Genomic DNA, 17,728 nt, shown 5'->3' with positions numbered 1-17,728 from the left:
AAGAACAAAGAACAGTACAGAGCAGGAACAGGCCATTCGGCCCTCCAAGCCTGCGCCGATCTTGATGCCTGCCTAAACTAAAACCTTCTGCACTTCAGGGCCCATATCCCTCTATTCCCATCCTATTCATATATTTGTCAAGATGTCTCTTAAACGTCTCTATGGTACCTGCTTCCACCACCTCCCCCGGCAACAAGTTCAGGCACTCACCACCCTCTGTGTAAAAAACTTGCCTCACACATCCCCTCTAAACTTTGCCCCTCGCACATTAAACCTATGTCCCCTAGTAACTGACTCTTCCACCCTGGGAAAAAGCTTCTGACTATCCACTCTGTCCATGCCGCTCATAACTTTGTAAACCTCTATCATGTCGCCCCTCCACCTCCGTCGTTCCAGTGAAAACCAATCCGAGTTTTTCCAACTTCTCCTCATAGCTAATGCCCTCCAGACAGGCAACATCCTGGTAAACCTCCTCTGTACCCTCTCCAAAGCCTCCACGTCCTTCTGGTAGTGTGGCGACCAGAATTGCACGCAATATTCTAAGTGTGGCCTAACTAAGGTTCTGTACAGCTGCAGCATGACTTGCCAATTTTTATACTCTATGCCCCCGACCGATGAAGGCAGCATGCCGTATGCCTTCTTGACTACCTTATCCACCTGCGTTGCCACTTTCAGTGACCTGTGGACCTGTACGCCCAGATCTCTCTGCCTGTCAATACTCCTCAGGGTTCTGCATTTACTGTATATTTCCACCTGCATTAGACCTTCCAAATGCATTACCTCACATTTTTCCGGATTAAACTCCATCTGCCATTTTCCGCCCAAGTCTCCAACCGATCTATATCCTGCTGTATCCTCTGACAATCCTCATCATTATCCGCAACTCCACCAACCTTTGTGTCGTCCACAAACTTACTAATCAGACCAGCTACATTTGCCTCCAAATCATTTATATATACAACAAACAGCAAAGGTCCCAGCACTGATCCCTGCAGAACACCACTAGTCACATCCCTCCATTCAGAAAAACACCCATCCACTGATACCCTCTGTCTTCCATGACTGAGCCAGTTCTGTATCCATCTTGCAGCTCACCTCTGATCCCGTGTGACTTCACCTTTTGTACCAGTCTGCCATGCGGGACCTTGTCAAAGGCTTTACTGAAGTCCATATAGACAACATCCACTGCCCTTCCCTCATCAATCATCTTCGTCACTTCCTCAAAAAACTCAATCAAATTAGTAAGACACGACCTCCCCTTCACAAAACCATGCTGTCTCTCGCTAATAAGTTCATTTGTTTCCAAATGGGAGTATATCCTGTCCTGAAGAATCCTCTCTAATAGTTTCCCTACCACTGATATAAGGCTCACCGGCCTATAATTTCCTGGATTATCCTTGCCACCCTTCTTAAACAAAGGAACAACATTGGCCATTCTCCAGTCCTCTGGGACCTCACCTGTAGCCAATGAGGATGCAAAGATTTCTGTTAAGGCCCCAGCAATTTCTTCCCTTGCCTCCCTCAGTATTCTAGGGTAGATCCCATCAGGCCTTGGGGACTTATCTACCTTAATGCTTTGCAAGACACCCAACACCTCCTCCTTTTTGATAATGAGATGACTGAGACTATCTGCACTCCCTTCCCTAGGCCCATCATCCACAAGTCCTTCTCCTTGGTGAATACTGATGCAAAGTACTCATTTAGCACCTCGCCCATTTTCTCTGGCTCCACACATAGATTCCCATCTCTGTCCTTGAGTGGGCCAACCCTTCCCTGGTTACCCTCTTGCTCTTTATATACGTATAAAAAGCCTTGGGATTTTCCTTAATCCTGTTTGCCAATGACATTTCATGACACCTTTTAGCTCTCCTGACTCCTTGCTTAAGTTCCTTCCTACTGTCTTTATATTCCTCAAGTGCCTGTAGGCCCAGTCTGGGTAGTGAGGGACTGGAGTCTGGTGTAGGCCCAGTCCGGGTAATGAGGGACTGGAGTCTGATGTAGGCCCAGTCTGGGTAGTGAGGGACTGGAGTCTGGTGTAGGCCCAGTCCGGGTAATGAGGGACTGGAGTCTGATGTAGGCCCAGTCCGGGTAGTGAAGGACTGGAGTCTGGTGTAGGCCCAGTCTGGGTAGTGAGGGACTGGAGTCTGGTGTCGGCCCAGTCCGGGTAGTGAGGGACTGGAGTCTGGAGTAGGCCCAGTCTGGGTATGAGGGACTGGAGTCTTGAGTAGGCCCAGTCTGGGTAGTGAGGGACTGGAGTCTGGTGTAGGCCCAGTCCGGGTAGTGAGGGACTGGAGTCTCATGTAGGCCCAGTCCGAGTGGTGAGGGACTGGAGTCTGGAGTATGCCCAGTCCGTGTAGTGATTGACTGGAGTCTGGTGTCGGCACAGTCCGGGTAGTGAGGGACTGGAGTCTGGTGTCGGCACAGTCCGGGTAATGACAGACTGGAGTCTGGTGTGGGCCCAGTCTGGGTAGTGAGGGACTGGAGTCTGTTGTCGGCCCAGTCCGGGTAATGAGGGACTGGAGTCTGGTGTAAGCCCAGTCCGGGTAGTGAGGGACTGGAGTCTGTTGTCTGCCCAGTCCGAGTAATGAGGGACTGGAGTCTGGTGTGGGCCCAGTCCGGGTAGTGAGGGACTGGAGTCTGTTGTCGGCCCAGTCTGGGTAGTGAGAGACTGGAGTCTGTTGTCGGCCCAGTCCGGGTAGTGAGGGACTGGAGTCTGGTGTAGGCCCAGTCCGGGTAGTGAGGGACTGGAGTCTCATGTAGGCCCAGTCCGAGTGGTGAGGGACTGGAGTCTGGAGTAGGCCCAGTCCGGGTAGTGAGGGACTGGAGTCTGGTGTCGGCACAGTCCGGGTAGTGAGGGACTGGAGTCTGGTGTCGGCACAGTCCGGGTAATGAGGGACTGGAGTCTGGTGTGGGCCCAGTCTGGGTAGTGAGGGACTGGAGTCTGTTGTCGGCCCAGTCCGGGTAATGAGGGACTGGAGTCTGGTGTGGGCCCAGTCCGGGTAGTGAGGGACTGGAGTCTGTTGTCGGCCCAGTCCGGGTAATGAGGGACTGGAGTCTGGTGTGGGCCCAGTCCGGGTAGTGAGGGACTGGAGTCTGTTGTCGGCCCAGTCTGGGTAGTGAGAGACTGGAGTCTGTTGTCGGCCCAGTCCGGGTAGTGAGGGACTGGAGTCTGGTGTCGGCCCAGTCTGGGTATGAGGGACTGGAGTCTTGAGTAGGCATAGTCTGGGTAGTGAGGGACTGGAGTCTGGTGTAGGCCCAGTCCAGGTAGTGAGGGACTGGAGTCTCATGTAGGCCCAGTCCGAGTGGTGAGGGACTGGAGTCTGGAGTAGGCCCAGTCCGGGTAGTGAGGGACTGGAGTCTGGTGTCGGCACAGTCCGGGTAGTGAGGGACTGGAGTCTGGTGTCGGCACAGTCCGGGTAATGAGGGACTGGAGTCTGGTGTGGGCCCAGTCCGGGTAGTGAGGGACTGGAGTCTGTTGTCGGCCCAGTCCGGGTAGTGAGGGACTGGAGTCTGGTGTCGGCCCAGTCCGGGTAGTGAGGGACTGGAGTCTGGTGTCGGCACAGTCCGGGTAATGAGGGACTGGATTCTGGTGTAGGCCCAGTCCGGGTAGTGAGGGACTGGAGTCTGGTGTCGGCATAGTCCGGGTAATGAGGGACTGGAGTCTGTTGTCGGCCCAGTCTGGGTAGTGAGAGACTGGAGTCTGTTGTCGGCCCAGTCCGGGTAGTGAGGGACTGGAGTCTGGTGTCTGCCCAGTCCGGGTAATGAGGGACTGGAGTCTGGTGTGGGCCCAGTCCGGGTAGTGAGGGACTGGAGTCTGTTGTCGGCCCAGTCTGGGTAGTGAGGGACTGGAGTCTGATGTCAGCCCAGTCCGGGTAGTGAGGGACTGGAGTCTGTTGTCGGCCCAGTCCGGGTAGTGAGGGACTGGAGTCTGGAGTAGGCCCAGTCTGGGTAGTGAGGGACTGGAGTCTGGTGTAGGCCCAGTCCGGGGAGTGAGGGTCTGGTATAGTACCAGGCAGGAGGAAGAGTGATTACGGATGAGAGGGAGAGTTTTTGAGGTCAGAGAGAGAGAGCGATTGGCGAAAGTCAGTCGCTGTGCCAGATCCCATGGAGAGAGGGTGGGGGAAGGGAGGTAGGAGACTGGGTGAACTGGTTCTGAGATTGGTGGGGGATGGAGTCACAAGCGCTCGGGGACTGAGCAGTGAATGATTGAGTGTGGAATGTGGTGAGGCCGGGAGCCAGAGGGCCTGAGGCAATGTAGTGTGAGGAGAAACTGGTCGAGCGGTTTTTGAGGTTAATATGCAGCTGATGTCAGGCCCTGATATACCTTGGCAGGAAAGTCGAGATGTTTATCATCCTGCAGGTGTGAGAGGGCCATATATATATAGCACAAACGCCATCAGTCAACTCAACAGGACTGAGGCAGCCTCGGAGGGGAGGAATAACATCCATCACTCACTCACTCATTCACTCACTCATTCACTCATTCACAATTACACACTATCACTCACTCCCTCTCACTCACTCACTCACTGTGTAACTGTACAGAGTCACTGTTTATTCAGGGTGGGGGTCACTCGCTGTGTAACTGTACAAAGTCGCTGTTTATTCAGGGTGAGGATCACTCACTGTGTAACTGTACAGAGTCACTGTTTATTCAGGGTGAGGGTCACTCACTGTGTAACTGTACAGAGTCGCTGTTTATTCAGGGTGAGGGTCGCGCGCTGTGTAACTGTACAGAGTCACTGTTTATTCAGGGTGAGGATCACTCACTCTGTAACTGGACAAAGTCGCTGTTTATTCAGGGTGAGGGTCACTCACTGTGTAACTGTACAGAGTCACTGTTTATTCAGGGTGAGGGTCACTCACTGTGTAACTGTACAGAGTCACTGTTTATTCAGGGTGAGGGTCACTCACTGTGTTACTGTACAGAGTCACTGTTTATTCAGGGTGAGGGTCACTCACTGTGTAACTGTACAGAGTCACTGTTTATTCAGGGTGAGGATCACTCACTGTGTAACTGTACAGAGTCACTGTTTATTCAGGGCGAGGGTCACTCACTGTGTAACTGTACAGAGTCACTGTTTATTCAGGGTGAGGGTCACTCACTGTGCAACTGTACAGAGTCACTGTTTATTCAGGGTGAGGATCACTCACTGTGTAACTGTACAGAGTCACTGTTTATTCAGGGTAAGGATCACTCACTGTGTAACTGTACAGAGTCACTGTTTATTCAGGGTGAGGGTCACTCACTGTGTAACTGTACAGAGTCACTGTTTATTCAGGGTGAGGGTCACTCACTGTGTAACTGTACAGAGTCACTGTTTATTCAGGGTGAAGGTCACTCGCTGTGTAACTGTACAGAGTCACTGTTTATTCATGGTGAGGGTCACTCACTGTGTAACTGTACAGAGTCACTGTTTATTCAGGGTGAGGGTCACTCACTGTGTAACTGTACAGAGTCACTGTTTATTCAGGGTGAGGATCACTCACTGTGTAACTGTACAGAGTCACTGTTTATTCAGGGTGAGGATCACTCACTGTGTAACTGTACAGAGTCACTGTTTATTCAGGGTAAGGATCACTCACTGTGTAACTGTACAGAGTCACTGTTTATTCAGGGTGAGGGTCACTCACTGTGTAACTGTACAGAGTCACTGTTTATTCAGGGTAAGGATCACTCACTGTGTAACTGTACAGAGTCACTGTTTATTCAGGGTGAGGATCACTCGCTGTGTAACTGTACAGAGTCACTGTTTATTCAGGGTGAGGGTCACTCACTGTGTAACTGTACAGAGTCACTGTTTATTCAGGGTGAGGGTCACTCACTGTGTAACTGTACAGAGTCACTGTTTATTCAGGGTGAGGGTCACTCACTGTGTAACTGTACAGAGTCACTGTATATTCAGGGTGAGGGTCACTCGCTGTGTAACTGTACAGAGTCGCTGTTTATTCAGGGTGATGGTCACTCACTGTGTAACTGTACAGAGTCACTGTTTATTCAGGGTGAGGGTCACTCACTGTGTAACTGTACAGAGTCACTGTTTATTCAGGGTGAGGGTCACTCACTGTGTAACTGTACAGAGTCACTGTTTATTCAGGGTGAGGGTCACTCACTGTGTAGCTGTACAGAGTCACTGTTTATTCAGGGTGAGGGTCACTCACTGTGTAACTGTACAGAGTCACTGTTTATTCAGGGTGAGGATCACTCACTGTGTAACTGTACAGAGTCACTGTTTATTCAGTGTGAGGATCACTCACTGTGTAACTGTTCAGAGTCACTGTTTATTCAGGGTGAGGGTCACTCACTGTGTAACTGTACAGAGTCGCTGTTTATTCAGGGTGAGGATCACTCACTGTGTAACTGTTCAGAGTCACTGTATATTCAGGGTGAGGGTCACTCGCTGTGTAACTGTACAGAGTCACTGTTTATTCAGGGTGAGGATCACTCACTGTGTAACTGTTCAGAGTCACTGTTTATTCAGGGTGAGGGTCACTCGCTGTGTAACTGTACAGAGTCGCTGTTTATTCAGGGTGAGGGTCACTCACTGTGTAACTGTACAGAGTCACTGTTTATTCAGGGTGAGGGTCACTCACTGTGTAACTGTACAGAGTCACTGTTTATTCAGGGTGAGGATCACTCACTGTGTAACTGTTCAGAGTCACTGTATATTCAGGGTGAGGGTCACTCGCTGTGTAACTGTACAGAGTCACTGTTTATTCAGTGTGAGGATCACTCACTGTGTAACTGTTCAGAGTCACTGTTTATTCAGGGTGAGGGTCACTCGCTGTGTAACTGTACAGAGTCGCTGTTTATTCAGGGTGATGGTCACTCACTGTGTAACTGTACAGAGTCACTGTTTATTCAGGGTGAGGATCACTCACTGTGTAACTGTACAGAGTCACTGTTTATTCAGGGTGAGGGTCACTCACTGTGTAACTGTACAGAGTCACTGTTTATTCAGGGTGAGGATCACTCACTGTGTAACTGTACAGAGTCACTGTTTATTCAGGGTGAGGATCACTCACTGTGTAACTGTACAGAGTCACTGTTTATTCAGTGTGAGGATCACTCACTGTGTAACTGTTCAGAGTCACTGTTTATTCAGGGTGAGGGTCACTCACTGTGTAACTGTACAGAATCACTGTTTATTCAGGGTGAGGATCACTCACTGTGTAACTGTACAGAGTCACTGTTTATTCAGGGTGAGGATCACTCACTGTGTAACTGTACAGAGTCACTGTTTATTCAGGGTGAGGATCACTCACTGTGTAACTGTACAGAGTCACTGTTTATTCAGGGTGAGGGTCACTCACTGTGTAAATGTACAGAGTCAGTGTTGATTCAGGGTGAGGATCACTCACTGTGTAACTGTACAGAGTGACTGTTTATTCAGGGTGAGGGTCACTCACTGTGTAACTGTACAGAGTGACTGTTTATTCAGGGTGAGAGTCACTCACTGTGTAACTGTACAGAGTCACTGTTTATTCAGGGTGAGGATCACTCACTGTGTAACTGTACAGAGTCACTGTTTATTCAGGGTGAGGATCACTCGCTGTGTAACTGTACAGAGTCACTGTTTATTCAGGGTGAGGGTCACTCACTGTGTAACTGTACAGAGTCACTGTTTATTCAGGGTGAGGGTCACTCACTGTGTAACTGTACAGAGTCGCTGTTTATTCAGGGTGAGGGTCACTCGCTGTGTAACTGTACAGAGTCACTGTTTATTCAGGGTGAGGATCACTCGCTGTGTAACTGTACAGAGTCACTGTTTATTCAGGGTGAGGGTCACTCACTGTGTAACTGTACAGAGTCACTGTTTATTCAGGGTGAGGGTCACTCACTGTGTAACTGTACAGAGTCACTGTTTATTCAGGGTGAGGGCCATTCACTGTGTAACTGTACAGAGTCACTGTTTATTCAGGGTGAGGATCACTCGCTGTGTAACTGTACAGAGTCACTGTTTATTCAGGGTGAGGGTCACTCACTGTGTAACTGTACAGAGTCACTGTTTATTCAGGGTGAGGGTCAATCACTGTGTAACTGTACAGAGTCACTGTTTATTCAGGGTGAGGGTCACTCACTGTGTAACTGTACAGAGTCACTGTTTCTTCAGGGTGAGGGTCACTCGCTGTGTAACTGTACAGAGTCACCGTTTATTCAGGGTGAGGGTCAATCACTGTGTAACTGTACAGAGTCACTGTTTATTCAGGGTGAGGATCACTCACTCTGTAACTGTACAGAGTCACTGTTTATTCAGGGTGAGGGTCACTCACAGTGTAACTGTACAGAGTCACTGTTTATTCAGGGTGAGGATCACTCACTGTCTAAGTGTACAGAGTCGCTGTTTGTTCAGGGTGAGGGTCACTCACTGTGTAAGTGTACAGAGTCACTGTTTATTCAGGGTGAGGGTCACTCATTGTGTAACTGTACAGAGTCACTGTTTATTCAGGGTGAGGGTCACTCATTGTGTAACTGTACAGAGTCACTGTTTATTCAGGGTGAGGGTCAATCACTGTGTAACTGTACAGAGTCGCTGTTTATTCAGGGTGAGTGTCACTCACTGTGTAAGTGTACAGAGTCACTGTTTATTCAGGGTGAGGGTCAATCACTGTGTAACTGTACAGAGTCACTGTTTATTCAGGGTGAGGGTCACTCACTGTGTAACTGTACAGAGTCACTGTTTATTCAGGGTGAGGGTCACTCGCTGTGTAACTGTACAGAGTCACCGTTTATTCAGGGTGAGGGTCAATCACTGTGTAACTGTACAGAGTCACTGTTTATTCAGGGTGAGGATCACTCACTGTGTAACTGTACAGAGTCACTGTTTATTCAGGGTGAGGGCCAATCACTGTGTAACTGTACAGAGTCACTGTTTATTCAGGGTGAGGATCACTCACTCTGTAACTGTACAGAGTCACTGTTTATTCAGGGTGAGGGTCACTCACAGTGTAACTGTACAGAGTCACTGTTTATTCAGGGTGAGGATCACTCACTGTGTAACTGTACAGAGTCACTGTTTATTCAGGGTGAGGATCACTCACTGTGTAACTGTACAGAGACACTGTTTATTCAGGGTGAGGGTCACTCACTGTGTAACTGTACAGAGTCGCTGTTTATTCAGGGTGATGGTCACTCACTGTGTAACTGTACAGAGTCACTGTTTATTCAGGGTGAGGATCACTCGCTGTGTAACTGTACAGAGTCACTGTTTATTCAGGGTGAGGATCACTCGCTGTGTAACTGTACAGAGTCACTGTTTATTCAGGATGAGGATCACTCACTGTGTAACAGTACAGAGTCACTGTTTATTCAGGGTGAGGATCACTCGCTGTGTAACTGTACAGAGTCACTGTTTATTCAGGGTGAGGATCACTCGCTGTGTAACTGTACAGAGTCACTGTTTATTCAGGATGAGGATCACTCACTGTAACTGTACAGAGTCACTGTTTATTCAGGGTGAGGGTCACTCACTGTGTAACTGTACAGAGTCACTGTTTATTCAGGGTGAGGATCACTCACTGTGTAACTGTACAGAGTCACTGTTTATTCAGGGTGATGATCACTCACTGTGTAACTGGAGAGAGTCACTGTTTATTCAGGGTGAGGGTCACTCACTGTGTAACTGTACAGAGTCGCTGTTTATTCAGGGTGAGGGTCACTCACTGTGTGACTGTACAGAGTCACTGTTTATTCAGGGTGAGGGTCACTCACTGTGTAACTGTACAGAGTCACTGTTTATTCAGGGTGAGGATCACTCACTGTGTAACTGTACAGAGTCACTGTTTATTCAGGGGGAGGGTCACTCACTGTGTAACTGTACAGAGTCACTGTTTATTCAGGGTGAGGATCACTCACTGTGTAACTGTACAGAGTCACTGTTTATTCAGGGTGAGGGTCACTCACTGTGTAACTGTACAGAGTCACTGTTTATTCAGGGTGAGGGTCACTCACTGTGTAACTGTACAGAGTCACTGTTTATTCAGGGTGAGGATCACTCACTGTGTAACTGTACAGAGTCACTGTTTATTCAGGGTGAGGATCACTCACTGTGTAACTGTACAGAGTCACTGTTTATTCAGGGTGAGGGTCACTCACTGTGTAACTGTACAGAGTCACTGTTTATTCAGGGTGAGGATCACTCACTGTGTAAGTGTACAGAGTCACTGTTTATTCAGGGTGAGGATCACTCACTGTGTAACTGTACAGAGTCACTGTTTATTCAGGGTGAGGATCACTCACTGTGTAACTGTACAGAGTCACTGTTTATTCAGGGTGATGATCACTCACTGTGTAACTGGACAGAGTTACTGTTTATTCAGGGTGAGGATCACTCACTGTGTAACTGTACAGAGTCACTGTTTATTCAGGATGAGGGTCACTCACTGTGTAACTGTACAGTCTCACTGTTTATTCAGGGTGAGGGTCACTCACTGTGTAACTGTACAGAGTTACTGTTTATTCAGGGTGAGGATCACTCACTGTGTAACTGTACAGAGTCACTGTTTATTCAGGGTGAGGATCACTCACTGTGTAACTGTACAGAGTCACTGTTTATTCAGGGTGAGGGTCACTCACTGTGTAACTGTACAGAGTCACTGTTTATTCAGGGTGAGGGTCACTCTCTGTGTAACTGTACAGAGTCACTGTTTATTCAGGGTGAGGGTCACTCACTGTGTAACTGTACAGAGTTACTGTTTATTCAGGGTGAGGATCACTCACTGTGTAACTGTACAGAGTCACTGTTTATTCAGGATGAGGGTCACTCACTGTGTAACTGTACAGTCTCACTGTTTATTCAGGGTGAGGATCACTCACTGTGTAACTGTACAGAGTCACTGTTTATTCAGGGTGATGGTCACTCACTGTGTAACTGTACAGAGTCACTGTTTATTCAGGGTGAGGGTCACTCACTGTGTAACTGTACAGTCTCACTGTTTATTCAGGGTGAGGATCACTCACTGTGTAACTGTACAGAGTCACTGTTTATTCAGGGTGATGGTCACTCACTGTGTAACTGTACAGAGTCACTGTTTATTCAGGGTGAGGGTCACTCACTGTGTAACTGTACAGAGTCACTGTTTATTCAGTGTGAGGATCACTCACTGTGTAACTGGACAGAGTCACTGTTTATTCAGGGTGAGGGTCACTCACTGTGTAACTGTACAGAGTCGCTGTTTATTCAGGGTGAGGGTCACTCACTGTGTGACTGTACAGAGTCACTGTTTATTCAGGGTGAGGATCACTCACTGTGTAACTGTACAGAGTCACTGTTTATTCAGGGTGAGGATCACTCACTGTGTAACTGTACAGAGTCACTGTTTATTCAGGGGGAGGGTCACTCACTGTGTAACTGTACAGAGTCATTGTTTATTCAGGGTGAGGATCACTCACTGTGTAACTGTACAGAGTCACTGTTTATTCAGGGTGATGATCACTCACTGTGTAACTGGACAGAGTCACTGTTTATTCAGGGTGAGGGTCACTCGCTGTGTAACTGTACAGAGTCACTGTTTATTCAGGGTGAGGATCACTCACTGTGTAAGTGTGCAGAGTCACTGTTTATTCAGGGGGAGGGTCACTCGCTGTGTAACTGTACAGAGTCACTGTTTATTCAGGGTGAGGATCACTCACTGTGTAAGTGTGCAGAGTCACTGTTTATTCAGGGGGAGGGTCACTCGCTGTGTAACTGTACAGAGTCACTGTTTATTCAGGGTGAGGGTCACTCGCTGTGTAACTGTACAGAGTCACTGTTTATTGTGGGTGAGGGTCACTCACTCTGTAACTGTACAGAGTCACTGTTTATTCAGGGTGAGGGTCACTCACTGTGTAACTGTACAGAGTCACTGTTTATTCAGGGTGAGGGTCACTCACTGTGTAACTGCACAGAGTCACTGTTTATTCAGGGTGAGGATCACTCACTGTGTAACTGTACAGAGTCACTGTTTATTCAGGGTGAGGATCACTCACTGTGTAACTGTACAGAGTCACTGTTTATTCAGGGTGAGGATCACTCACTGTGTAACTGTACAGAGTCACTGTTTATTCAGGGTGAGGATCACTCACTGTGTAACTGTACAGAGTCACTGTTTATTCAGGGTGAGGATCACTCACTGTGTAACTGTACAGAGTCACTGTTTATTCAGGGTGAGGGTCACTCACTGTGTAACTGTACAGAGTCACTGTTTATTAAGGGTGCGGGTCACTCACTGTGTAACTATACAGTGTTACTGTTTATTCAGGGTGAGGGTCACTCGCTGTGTAACTGTACAGAGTCACTGTTTATTCAGGGTGAGGGTCACTCACTGTGTAACTGTACAGAGTCACTGTTTATTCAGGGTGAGTGTCACTCACTGTGTAAGTGTGCAGAGTCACTGTTTATTCAGGGGGAGGGTCACTCGCTGTGTAACTGTACAGAGTCACTGTTTATTCAGGGTGAGGATCACTCACTGTGTAACTGTACAGAGTCACTGTTTATTCAGGGTGATGATCACTCACTGTGTAACTGGACAGAGTCACTGTTTATTCAGGGTGAGGGTCACTCGCTGTGTAACTGTACAGAGTCACTGTTTATTCAGGGTGAGGATCACTCACTGTGTAACTGTACAGAGTCACTGTTTATTCAGGGTGAGTGTCACTCACTGTGTAAGTGTGCAGAGTCACTGTTTATTCAGGGTGAGGATCACTCACTGTGTAAGTGTGCAGAGTCACTGTTTATTCAGGGGGAGGGTCACTCGCTGTGTAACTGTACAGAGTCACTGTTTATTCAGGGTGAGGGTCACTCGCTGTGTAACTGTACAGAGTCACTGTTTATTGTGGGTGAGGGTCACTCACTGTGTAACTGTACAGAGTCACTGTTTATTAAGGGTGCGGGTCACTCACTGTGTAACTATACAGTGTTACTGTTTATTCAGGGTGAGGGTCACTCGCTGTGTAACTGTACAGAGTCACTGTTTATTCAGGGTGAGGGTCACTCACTGTGTAACTGTACAGAGTCACTGTTTATTCAGGGTGAGGATCACTCACTGTGTAACTGTACAGAGTCACTGTTTATTCAGGGTGAGGATCACTCACTGTGTAACTGTACAGAGTCACTGTTTATTCAGGGTGAGGATCACTCACTGTGTAACTGTACAGAGTCACTGTTTATTCAGGGTGAGGGTCACTCACTGTGTAACTGTACAGAGTCACTGTTTATTCAGGGTGAGTGTCACTCACTGTGTAAGTGTGCAGAGTCACTGTTTATTCAGGGGGAAGGTCACTCGCTGTGTAACTGTACAGAGTCACTGTTTATTCAGGGTGTGGGTCACTCACTGTGTAACTGTACAGAGTCACTGTTTATTCAGGGTGAGTGTCACTCACTGTGTAAGTGTGCAGAGTCACTGTTTATTCAGGGGGAAGGTCACTCGCTGTGTAACTGTACAGAGTCACTGTTTATTCAGGGGGAAGGTCACTCGCTGTGTAACTGTACAGAGTCACTGTTTATTCAGGGTGAGTGTCACTCACTGTGTAAGTGTGCAGAGTCACTGTTTATTCAGGGTGAGGATCACTCGCTGTGTAACTGTACAGAGTCACTGTTTATTCAGGGTGAGGGTCACTCACTGTGTAACTGTACAGAGTCACTGTTTATTCAGGGTGAGGGTCACTCGCTGTGTAACTGTACAGAGTCACTGTTTATTCAGGGTGAGGGTCACTCACTGTGTAACTGTACAGAGTCACTGTTTATTCAGGGTGAGGGTCACTCGCTGTGTAACTGTACAGAGTCACTGTTTATTCAGGGTGAGGGTCACTCACTGTGTAACTGTACAGAGTCACTGTTTATTAAGGGTGCGGGTCACTCACTGTGTAACTATACAGTGTTACTGTTTATTCAGGGTGAGGGTCACTCGCTGTGTAACTGTACAGAGTCACTGTTTATTCAGGGTGAGGGTCACTCACTGTGTAACTGTACAGAGTCACTGTTTATTCAGGGTGAGGATCACTCACTGTGTAACTGTACAGAGTCACTGTTTATTCAGGGTGAGGATCACTCACTGTGTAACTGTACAGAGTCACTGTTTATTCAGGGTGAGGATCACTCACTGTGTAACTGTACAGAGTCACTGTTTATTCAGGGTGAGGGTCACTCACTGTGTAACTGTACAGAGTCACTGTTTATTCAGGGTGAGTGTCACTCACTGTGTAAGTGTGCAGAGTCACTGTTTATTCAGGGGGAAGGTCACTCGCTGTGTAACTGTACAGAGTCACTGTTTATTCAGGGTGAGGATCACTCACTGTGTAAGTGTGCAGAGTCACTGTTTATTCAGGGGGAGGGTCACTCGCTGTGTAACTGTACAGAGTCACTGTTTATTCAGGGTGAGGATCACTCACTGTGTAACTGTACAGAGTCACTGTTTATTCAGGGTGAGGATCACTCATTGTGTAACTGTACAGAGTCACTGTTTATTCAGGGTGAGGGTCACTCGCTGTGTAACTGTACAGAGTCACTGTTTATTCTGGGTGAGGGTCACTCACTGTGTAACTGTACAGAGTCACTGTTTATTAAGGGTGCGGGTCACTCACTGTGTAACTATACAGTGTTACTGTTTATTCAGGGTGAGGGTCACTCGCTGTGTAACTGTACAGAGTCACTGTTTATTCAGGGTGAGGGCCATTCACTGTGTAACTGTACAGAGTCACTGTTTATTCAGGGTGAGGATCACTCACTGTGTAACTGTACGGAGTCACTGTTTATTCAGGGAGATGATCACTCACTGTGTAACTGTACAGAGTCACTGTTTATTCAGGGTGAGGGTCACTCACTGTGTAACTGTGCAGAGTCACTGTTTATTCAGGGTGAGGGCCACTCACTGTGTAACTGTACAGAGTCATTGTTTATTCAGGGTGAGGATCACTCACTGTGTAACTGTACAGAGTCACTGTTTATTCAGGGTGAGGATCACTCACTGTGTAACTGTACAGAGTCACTGTTTATTCAGGGTGAGGGTCACTCGCTGTGTAACTGTACAGAGTCAATGTTTATTCAGGGTGAGGGTCACTCACTGTGTAACTGTACAGAGTCACTGTTTATTCAGGGTGAGGATCACTCACTGTGTAACTGTACAGAGTCACTGTTTATTCAGGGTGAGGATCACTCACTGTGTAACTGTACAGAGTCACTGTTTATTCAGGGTGAGGATCACTCACTGTGTAACTGTACAGAGTCACTGTTTATTCAGGGTGAGGGTCACTCACTGTGTAACTGTACAGAGTCACTGTTTATTCAGGGTGAGTGTCACTCACTGTGTAAGTGTGCAGAGTCACTGTTTATTCAGGGGGAAGGTCACTCGCTGTGTAACTGTACAGAGTCACTGTTTATTCAGGGTGAGGATCACTCACTGTGTAAGTGTGCAGAGTCACTGTTTATTCAGGGGGAGGGTCACTCGCTGTGTAACTGTACAGAGTCACTGTTTATTCAGGGTGAGGATCACTCACTGTGTAACTGTACAGAGTCACTGTTTATTCAGGGTGAGGATCACTCATTGTGTAACTGTACAGAGTCACTGTTTATTCAGGGTGAGGGTCACTCGCTGTGTAACTGTACAGAGTCACTGTTTATTCTGGGTGAGGGTCACTCACTGTGTAACTGTACAGAGTCACTGTTTATTAAGGGTGCGGGTCACTCACTGTGTAACTATACAGTGTTACTGTTTATTCAGGGTGAGGGTCACTCGCTGTGTAACTGTACAGAGTCACTGTTTATTCAGGGTGAGGGCCATTCACTGTGTAACTGTACAGAGTCACTGTTTATTCAGGGTGAGGATCACTCACTGTGTAACTGTACGGAGTCACTGTTTATTCAGGGAGATGATCACTCACTGTGTAACTGTACAGAGTCACTGTTTATTCAGGGTGAGGGTCACTCACTGTGTAACTGTGCAGAGTCACTGTTTATTCAGGGTGAGGGCCACTCACTGTGTAACTGTACAGAGTCATTGTTTATTCAGGGTGAGGATCACTCACTGTGTAACTGTACAGAGTCACTGTTTATTCAGGGTGAGGATCACTCACTGTGTAACTGTACAGAGTCACTGTTTATTCAGGGTGAGGATCACTCACTGTGTAACTGTACAGAGTCAATGTTTATTCAGGGTGAGGGTCACTCACTGTGTAACTGTACAGAGTCACTGTTTATTCAGGGTGAGGATCACTCACTGTGTAACTGTACAGAGTCACTGTTTATTCAGGGTGAGGGTCACTCACTGTGTAACTGTACAGAGTCACTGTTTATTCAGGGTGAGGATCACTCGCTGTGTAACTGTACAGAGTCACTGTTTATTCAGGGAGAGGGTCACTCACTGTGTAACTGTACAGAGTCACTGTTTATTCAGGGTGAGGGTCACTCACTGTGTAACTGTACAGAGTCACTGTTTATTCAGGGTGAGGATCACTCGCTGTGTAACTGTACAGAGTCACTGTTTATTCAGGGTGAGGGTCACTCACTGTGTAACTGTACAGAGTCACTGTTTATTCAGGGTGAGGATCACTCACTGTGTAACTGTACAGAGTCACTGTTTATTCAGGGAGAGGGTCACTCACTGTGTAACTGTACAGAGTCACTGTTTATTCAGGGTGAGGGTCACTCACTGTGTAACTGTACAGAGTCACTGTTTATTCAGGGTGAGGGTCACTCGCTGTGTAACTGTACAGAGTCACTGTTTATTCAGGGTGAGGGTCACTCGCTGTGTAACTGTACAGAGTCACTGTTTATTCAGGGTGAGGGTCACTCACTGTGTAACTGTACAGAGTCACTGTTTATTCAGGGTGAGGATCACTCACTGTGTAACTGTACAGAGTCACTGTTTACTCAGGGTGAGGGTCACTCACTGTGTAACTGTACAGAGTCACTGTTTATTCAGGGTGAGGGCCATTCACTGTGTAACTGTACAGAGTCACTGTTTATTCAGGGTGAGGATCACTCACTGTGTAACTGTACAGAGTCACTGTTTATTCAGGGTGAGGATCACTCACTGTGTAACTGTACAGAGTCACTGTTTATTCAGGGTGAGGGTCACTCACTGTGTAACTGTACAGAGTCACTGTTTATTCAGGGTGAGGATCACTCACTGTGTAACTGTACAGAGTCACTGTTTACTCAGGGTGAGGGTCACTCACTGTGTAACTGAACAGAATCACTGTTTATTCAGGGTGAGGGTCACTCACTGTGTAACTGTACAGAGTCACTGTTTATTCAGGGTGAGGATCACTCACTGTGTCACTGTACAGAGTCACTGTTTATTCAGGGTGAGGATCACTCACTGTGTCACTGTACAGAGTCACTGTTTATTCAGGGTGAGGGTCACTCACTGTGTAACTGTACAGAGTCACTGTTTATTCAGGGTGAGGATCACTCACTGTGTAACTGTACAGAGTCACTGTTTATTCAGGGTGAGGGTCACTCACTGTGTAACTGTACAGAGTCACTGTTTACTCAGGGTGAGGGTCACTCACTGTGTAACTGTACAGAGTCACTGTTTATTCAGGGTGAGGGTCATTCACTGTGTAACTGTACAGAGTCACTGTTTATTCAGGGTGAGGATCACTCACTGTGTAACTGTACAGAGTCACTGTTTATTCAGGGTGAGGATCACTCACTGTGTAACTGTACAGAGTCACTGTTTATTCAGGGTGAGGATCACTCACTGTGTAACTGTACAGGGTCACTGTTTATTCAGGGTGAGGATCACTCAC

General features: G+C 47.5%; 1 pseudogene; it reads left to right on the top strand.

Moving 5' to 3' along the window:
• LOC137364028 (transient receptor potential cation channel subfamily V member 5-like) overlaps positions 1 to 17,728 on the top strand; it is a 188,201-nt pseudogene that overhangs the window by 115,656 nt on the left and 54,817 nt on the right.

This window comes from Heterodontus francisci, unplaced genomic scaffold (assembly GCF_036365525.1).
Source record: "Heterodontus francisci isolate sHetFra1 unplaced genomic scaffold, sHetFra1.hap1 HAP1_SCAFFOLD_985, whole genome shotgun sequence".
In the NCBI taxonomy this organism is placed as follows: Eukaryota; Metazoa; Chordata; class Chondrichthyes; order Heterodontiformes; family Heterodontidae; genus Heterodontus; species Heterodontus francisci.
Note: the sequence above shows the minus strand (reverse complement) of the source record. Positions and strands in the feature narration are given on the sequence as shown.